Source organism: Solanum stenotomum, chromosome 9 (assembly GCF_019186545.1).
Source record: "Solanum stenotomum isolate F172 chromosome 9, ASM1918654v1, whole genome shotgun sequence".
NCBI classification, from domain to species: domain Eukaryota; kingdom Viridiplantae; phylum Streptophyta; class Magnoliopsida; order Solanales; family Solanaceae; genus Solanum; species Solanum stenotomum.
The window spans coordinates 27865408-27873445 of NC_064290.1; the positions used below are offsets into that span (position 1 = coordinate 27865408).

Below are 8038 nucleotides of genomic sequence, written 5' to 3' on the forward strand. Positions count from 1 at the left end.
TGTAGCCACAATTTTTCATTTTTGAGAATAATAATTTTTATTTGCATATATTCAATAATCACATAATTATATATATATATATATATAAAAGTGGTCAAAAGCACAAAATTAGCTAATAAATAAATCGAAGGAATATATTTCAAATAAATTTCGGGAAACATATCTTGTACAACCGATACTTAAAAATCAATTGCTTAAAGATCTCTACTATCAATAAATTCCACAAAACCAAATGCATTCAAATATACATGACAATAGTACAAAAACTCTTCATCGTTCACTACAATAGATCAAGTTTACTTCTGACCAGTATTCAAATTCAATTATTGACATTTTCCTTCACATTCAAAATAAAAATAAGTTAGTGAAATAAATCATGTATTTAATATGCTCAATACTAGTCACTTTTAACAATACCTTCCCAGTCCCTTCCCAATGTAGTGGTACTGTTATGAAAAACAGCGAGTAACAAAATGGAATGCTGGTGTAATTTCCCTTAGGCATAAATGGACTGCTAGAAGACAACTCTTTATAAATTTCAACATTTTAAAGACAAGAGACATCTAAAAGAAACAAAGAATCACTTGCAAAGCTAATTCATCTTGAAGGCAGTACCTTCCCAAGACAACATATAGGCTACTGATCCACATTAAAATGCAAAATTTCATTCTATCAAAACTTTAAGAAAAATGAAGCTCACAGAGGTTACAATCAGCAAAGAAAAAGGCAGATTCATTTGTCAGTAGAGAACAAACACTTATGCATATCACAACTCGAAAGAGATAATACGAAGTACCTGGACAATGACTGTCTCATACACTTGTTCAGCTCTCATTGCTAATATTTTTTCAGCCAATGTTTCCATGTCTATTGTTGTCAGATCACAACTCAAAAGAGATATTAGCATTTTTTTTAGTGGAGAAATCTCACTATGGAGCAGTTGGTCAGTATTGACAAAGAAAGTGAAAGTCATATTTTAAACTCATTCTACACAACAATGAAGGAATGACCGAGATAGATATTGTTTCATTGTCAACAGATGCAAGATTGAGGGATGAAGATGATTCAGATGAGCTTCTCAAAGTATAAGCGAAGAGCATTTGTTCGTTGTCTTTTGCCCTGCTAAAAGCCATGGTAAAAATGACTATCTTTTATTTTTCCCCCACATGTAAATAACTTGAAGGATGGTGGATTAGAATGACGAGAAAAATAGTTTGCACGAATCCATTAATGCAATAGTTTGCACATATAAAGGGTTGACTAAAATTGTCAAAATGTATTTGGTTGTCAACCTTAGAGATGCGGGAACAACATATGATGACAGGTAAAACAAAGAAATTATTCATAGCAGGATCAAATAAATCAAGGAAAGACGATTTTACTGCGATGGTATACTGTAACAACTACTCGTTTTGCAAGAATAACAATGTGCTCGTGCAACAGTTGTAGTAGTACAACCCCTTCATTGTCTGTTAGATCGTCCTATATGGTAAACATGAAAGGCTTCTTGCTGAATAGTATGATTGAGAACATGTTTAGCCCCATAAAAGAAGATAAATAAAAAAAAAGGTAGAAAGTAAATGTTGTTGTTCTCATTTTTATTGAAAACTGAAGGACTTACTTGTTGTCCATAAAAATGGCCTCTCGGTATCACTTGGTTTGATCAGTTGTATATTGCATTGTGCTGCAATTTTCTACCACTGCCAGTCTGTTGAAGCAAAAGGAATAATCAAATTCAAGCAAAAATGAACCGCGACAAAGTTACACAAACATCAGGAGTAGAACCAATAATAAATACATCATCAGCAATTTCAGCGATATCATCAAACCAATCAATCAAGGAATTTTCACCCCAAATGTAACAACTATTGTTGTTGCATCCAGGCTGCAATTTTGGTTTCAATATGCAGTCACCAGGTTTGTAAGTTGAACTTTTGAAACCTTTGTCACAATCCATCCATAAGTTTTTACCACCAAGATGGACTAAAAGTTTTATGGAAATTAAAGGAGTTCTTTGACTTACTTCTGTGATGTATTGTAGAGTTTATGCATTTTTAGTGACTGGAAGGTATTGTAGAGTTGATGCATCTTTAGTTTGTGCTAAATAGATTCAAGAATTTCATCACAAAATGCCAATTACTTTGATGTATAAAGGAACAAATTTTGTGCCAAAATGTCATGGTATCAACTGAGAATAAAAGACAAAAAAAAAAATATTTGCACCTAAGTCTCCCAAGAACAAATTATTGATTGCAGCAGCTGCACAATACATATATACCAGCGAATACTGATACCAGCAATATTTAACAACAATCTGCCATAAACTTGACGGGCCACCGGACCAAGGCCATAAGTTGTGCAATACTGATACCAACAATATTAAACAACAATCTGCCTCAATCGCGTTTGCAAATTCGAGCAAACTCGGAGCAGATTCGTGAAGAATCAATCACTGGGATTCTTCCCCTCCCCTACCCCACTAAACCATGTCCTGATCTACCCCATTTATCTCTTTTGTAATTCTCTGCTTCTCCCCATAAGTAAAATGCGCTTTCCTCACCATTGCTATCATTTGATGAAGAGTAAGTTGTGGTATATATGATCAGAAAAGAAAGCACAGCTTGTCTCTTGGCTGTTACATTTCCTAAAATTCATATGTTAGGATTTGGGAGAAGCCTTTGTAGTGCAAGTTCAATGTAAGCGTGTTCCATTCTTTCAATTACTTTATGACTTATAAACTCTTTCACCCAAAATGCAAGTGTTGTTCTCACTTCCCTACCTTGCCCCGCCCCATTTAAGTATTGCTATGCCCTTGACCTACCCCATTGCCATCCCAATAGTAGATCAATGCCAACTCCAAGTCCACTTCAGGCCAAAGAACAGTAGCAGTAGGAGAAAAATCCAAAGAGGGGTCCTGTAAATCTTTCCAAAATTTCTAGCACTGTATTAACTCTTTCCAGAATTTCCAGCACTGTATCCAAGACCCCACTTATGGGACTGCATTAGATTTGTTGTTGTTGTTGTATTAAATTTCCTAGGGCTTTGCTACTTTAACCTGTACACTGATTCTGATCTAATATACTTTGTCGTTCTTATTTTATTTACTTCTCTTGATAAGTTGTGATAAAAGTAATTGATAATAGCAGATTGCAACAGCTGAGTTTAGATTGTATGTACTGTAAACTGATTATATAATCTGTACACTGATTTTGATCTAATATACATGGTCGTTCTTATTTTCTTTACTTCTCTTGATAAGTTGTGATAAGAGTAATTGATAATAGCAGATTGCAGTAGTTGAGTTTAGTTCTAGCTGTAACCTACTGTATGTACTGTAAACTACTTCTATAACATATACACTGATTCTATAACCTGTACAACTGAGTTTAGTTCAAGCTATAACCTACTGTATGTACTGTAAACTGATTTTATAACCTGTACATCTGAGTTTAGTGCAAGCTATAACCTACTGTATGTACTGTAAATTGATTCTATAACCTGTACATTGATTCTGTGGAAAGCTATACAGTATGAAAGCGTACTAGACTAGTGTATGTACTGTCATTCAGAAGGATTTACATAATCTGGACAAATGTACCTGTCATTTAGTAACCATCATCAATACTTGATTAACAAATTGCAATTTTCAGTTCACGTGAATCATAGGAAATTAAGTTGGCTCCATATCCATATGTCAATGGCTTAACTTAAATGCATAAATTTACACAAGCACACATGTGTGCACGCACATAAATTTACACATCCGTCGCCCCACACCCTCCCCTATAAAAATAACCAAAAAGAAAACCCAAGAGTATTACATCATAAAGTGTTGCAACTCGCATACTAAATTCATAAACGGTATTTCCTTATCATGCTACTTCATGCTCATTCCAAGATCGAAGTACGTAATCTACATATAAGAATCCCCTTCTTTAAATGATTTCTTCTCCTAATAGATAGATATAGCATCTATGATTTTCTTCTTACCACATTCTAACTTGATAACTATGTGTTTAAGAATAAAATGTGACACTAAAATCACCATCAAGTTTATCAAGGGACATTTAGCTCTACTTGAAAGAATACATGTTTCAATTAACAGGCACTATATAGACATATATGTTGTTAGACCAACAAACCGCACAAATAAGCTACAGTTCCAAGAATACAATGCCTGATTGAGAACCAAAGCACTATAAGGTTATAAAAATTATATAAGTAATTTTGGGAATCGATCATATAACAAACCTAAATTTCAAGAAATACGCTAGTACTTCATCATTTGCAGGACCAGCATAAATGAGCGAGCCCCCTGCCAACAGAACAACGTCGTCAAATTTTGCATACACAGAACCTCTAGAGTGGTGTATAGAACATATAACAGTATGTCCATCTTGTGCAAGGTATCTTAAGGTTTCCATCACTTGCTCTGCTTGAAAAGCATCAAGTCCTGAAAGCAGGGTTTTGTGGCGACAAGTAAAAAGGTGAACAAGCAACCATTGAAGTATAATCTTGTCTTCGCATTAATATTATGACTTCAATAATATATTCAATTGTTTCTACTAAAGACAAAATTTTCCTAAATTATAAATGCACTTCCTCTAAGATTGAAGGAGCTAGTAATATCTCACAACTGCCACCGAGGAAAGTTGATAGTTCATATCTTTTAGAAGTTTGGGTGGAAAACTTTCTATTATTACTATGTGAATGATTCAAAGTAAGTTAAACATAATACATCTAGTTTTCAAGCTGAACCTCCATTGTAGGAGGCAAAAACGAAATCCAGACACCGAAACCATTAAAAAAAGATGTGTGACATTAACGTAGAAGATCCTTACAAAAAAAACACCACTAATATACAAGAGAATAGCTAGACAAAACTAGGATGCATATATGAATTCTATATGAAAAGAGGGAGAAATATTCATCAAGTCATTAACTAATAAATGTATGATATTGGTTTAGCTCCAGTCTAAATGTTTTTCCACTAGAAGCTCATCTTATTAGCTTTCATTTTACTCCCTCCGTCCCATTTTATGTGGCACCATTTCCTTTTTGGTCAGTCCTAAAAAGAATGTCACATTTCCTTATATGGTAAGTATTTAAAGATACAATTCCTCTTTTACCTTTGTTGGTCCTACTTAATCTTAAAATAATACTCCAATACATTTATGAGGAGAGAGAAAAATGAATCTACTTTTTAAAGGGTAATTTGGTAAACATTTCAAAGTCTTCATTTATTTCTTAAACTCCGTGCCCGGTCAAATGTTACCACATAAAATGAGATGGAGGGAGTATATGTTTATTCCTTCACCTTCTACGTGTAAAAGCTTCTAAAACCAAATGCACTGTTTTACATACAAAAGTACTTTGAAATTAGAGCCATATATATCTAAATAAGACCCCACAAGATTTCCTTGACATAAAAGAGAATCAAGCATACACATTTCCAGACAGTACAACATCACAAGGAATATAGAACCCCAGATAATGGTTTTGAAGTCCTTAATAGCACCATAAACAAACATTTTTTTAACATTATTGAGTTCAGTATATTGTTTGCGCAAGTAGAAGAACTAGTTAGCCCTCCACAAGGATAGAAAAAATATTCAGATTCATTTTTTAGACTTCTCTAGAACCATGTGATGGATTTGGATGCTTACACAAGCTCAACATAGTTTTACTCATCTCATCCGATAATAATTATTTTGACTTCCACTACATGAAAATTTGACACAATCATGTAACTAAGGAGTCAACACAACTGGATAATGGTTGTGGCAGGAGGTAAGCACCATTACAAGTGAAAGATAGATGAGATAAAAGTGAAAATTGGGAGTCCCTGCTATTTTAACTTCATAGAAAAGACTACACTCTACAGGGAAGCATAGCGGCCAAATATCTATAGTTATCCTACTTTAAAACCTCTGATTTTATAAAGACTGTTTGAAAATGGCACCCATTGATGTCCAAAGGACCAGACAAATTTAACTTAGGTGATGATTTTGTTTGACCTACCAGAACATTGAGAAGAGTAGTCTTTCCTGATCCTGATGGACCCATTATTGCTGATGCCATCTGATTTTTTCCCTACACTATCATGGATGATTTCAGCCCTAATCAGCTTATAAACCTAATAAAAAAGAAATTCTCAAGTGAAGAATCAACCCTAATCAGCTCATTTATACTTATTTAGTTATTAATGCTCAGGGCAAAGAATCAATTGATGTGGGTAATACATCTACGAGTTAGACTTCCAAAAATCAACAAAAATCGTATCAACAACATAAGAATATCAAAATCCTAAACCTAAAATTTAAACTTTCAAAGATTGAATTACTTACTTGATAAATCCTAATCCAACAAAATCCTTTCAATGTGATGAAGCTTTAAGATACCATCTTCTCAAGTGAAGCATTTTGTTCAATTTTCAACAAGAAATCTTTGAATGAGGCGTGTTCATCTGTGAGGCCTAACCTTCAGCGAGAACGACTCTTCGGCGAGAATATGACGGAACAGCTCTTCAACAGGAAATTTGTGAGAAAGTTTGATGGAAATTGTGTTCTTCATACTTGGAGAGAAAATCCTAAAGAGCGTGTTCTTCAATTTGATGGAATTTTTTTGTGATTTGGGAGAAAAGAAAGTTTTAATGTTTTTTTTTTCCAATTAAAAATTGGAGGGATGCTTGAAAATGTTGGAGGGAATATAATATTTTAGTGAAAATATTAAGGCTACACTTGTAATGTGTTGTTCTTTCAATTATAAAAATAACATATTTTAAAAGTGTGGCCATATGTATAAATATTTGTTGCCAATTATATCATAATTATATAACAACACTTCTAAAGTGTAGCTATATCATTAAAGAGTACCCTTTACAAAAGATGTCAATATTATTGAAGTCAAAAGTTAAAAACATTGGCTACGTTTTTAAAGTGTATCCAAAAACATTTTAGGCAACACTTTACAAGCACTGTCTAGATTTAGTGCAGTCATAGGCCTAAAATGTTGTAGTGTGTACAACCCATACTTTGAAAGCAATTGCTTAAGGATCTCTACTAGCAATAAATTCCACAAAATCAAATGCATCCAAACATATATGGCAACAATACAACAAATCTTTATCGTTCACTACAATCGAGTTTACTTCTGTCCACTATTCAATTTCAATCACCCGCATTTTCCTGCACATTCAAAATAAAATTATAAGTTAGAGAAAGAAATCATTCTCAATACTAGTCATTTAATGGGTAAAGACAACAAACGGGTCAAGACCCAACCCAATTCAAATTTGCTTGAGTCAAGTCCGGTAACGAGTTATAGAACGCTGGAAAACACCATCTTAAAACTACTCTGGAAACTAATTCTTTAAATTCATATTCAAACAAATGTATCAACATCAAAATTAACAAAATCGCAATATTCTTTTATCTCTTCTCTAACACAAAAACAGTTTTGGTATGCAAGAAGAAGAAGAAATGTACGACATATTGTGAAAGAAGTTTATGGTAGTGAACCATTCTATTTTTTCTTATGACTTTTTACATTTTCACTCTCATGTACTTAATCTTTTCATTTTCCATTATTTGTTAATTGGATGGGCTTATTTATCCTTTTTATGATAGTGATTTAAAGGTGAAAGATGTGGAGCAACAAAGCCCAGAGGAAATTCATTATTGAAATTCAGGGTTTGATTAGAGTATGATATAAAAATCTGCTAAGTTACATGGTTATTGTGTTGAAGGTTAGGTTCATCTGATTGTATGTGATTATATTCAAGGGCAACATTCTACTAAAAGCCTTAGATTCTTAAGCGTCAACTGAACATTGCAGTTGTGTTTGCTGAGGGAATATTACTATAGGATTAAACATCATTTGATTATGTCAAGAGGTTTATACTCCATTATTACTATGATGTTCATGGAAAAGTACATTTAGTGTTAATTATCCTACTTCAAAGGAGTGTGAATGTATTTAATTTACAATTGTATTAATTAATTTGAATTAATTATAAATTAATAAATTAAAATACTAA

The 8038-nt window shown here is 33.2% G+C and overlaps 1 long non-coding RNA gene across 1 annotated transcript; it reads right to left on the reverse strand.

Moving 5' to 3' along the window:
* Nucleotides 1–336: 336 nt before the first annotated feature.
* LOC125876671 (uncharacterized) lies at nt 337–3764 on the reverse strand. The gene is made up of 4 exons (XR_007447523.1): nt 3543–3764; nt 1622–1708; nt 1383–1510; nt 337–1119 (listed from the first exon to the last, which is right to left on the reverse strand). It is a non-coding gene; the product is annotated as an uncharacterized LOC125876671 (long non-coding RNA).
* Nucleotides 3765–8038: the final 4274 nt, after the last annotated feature.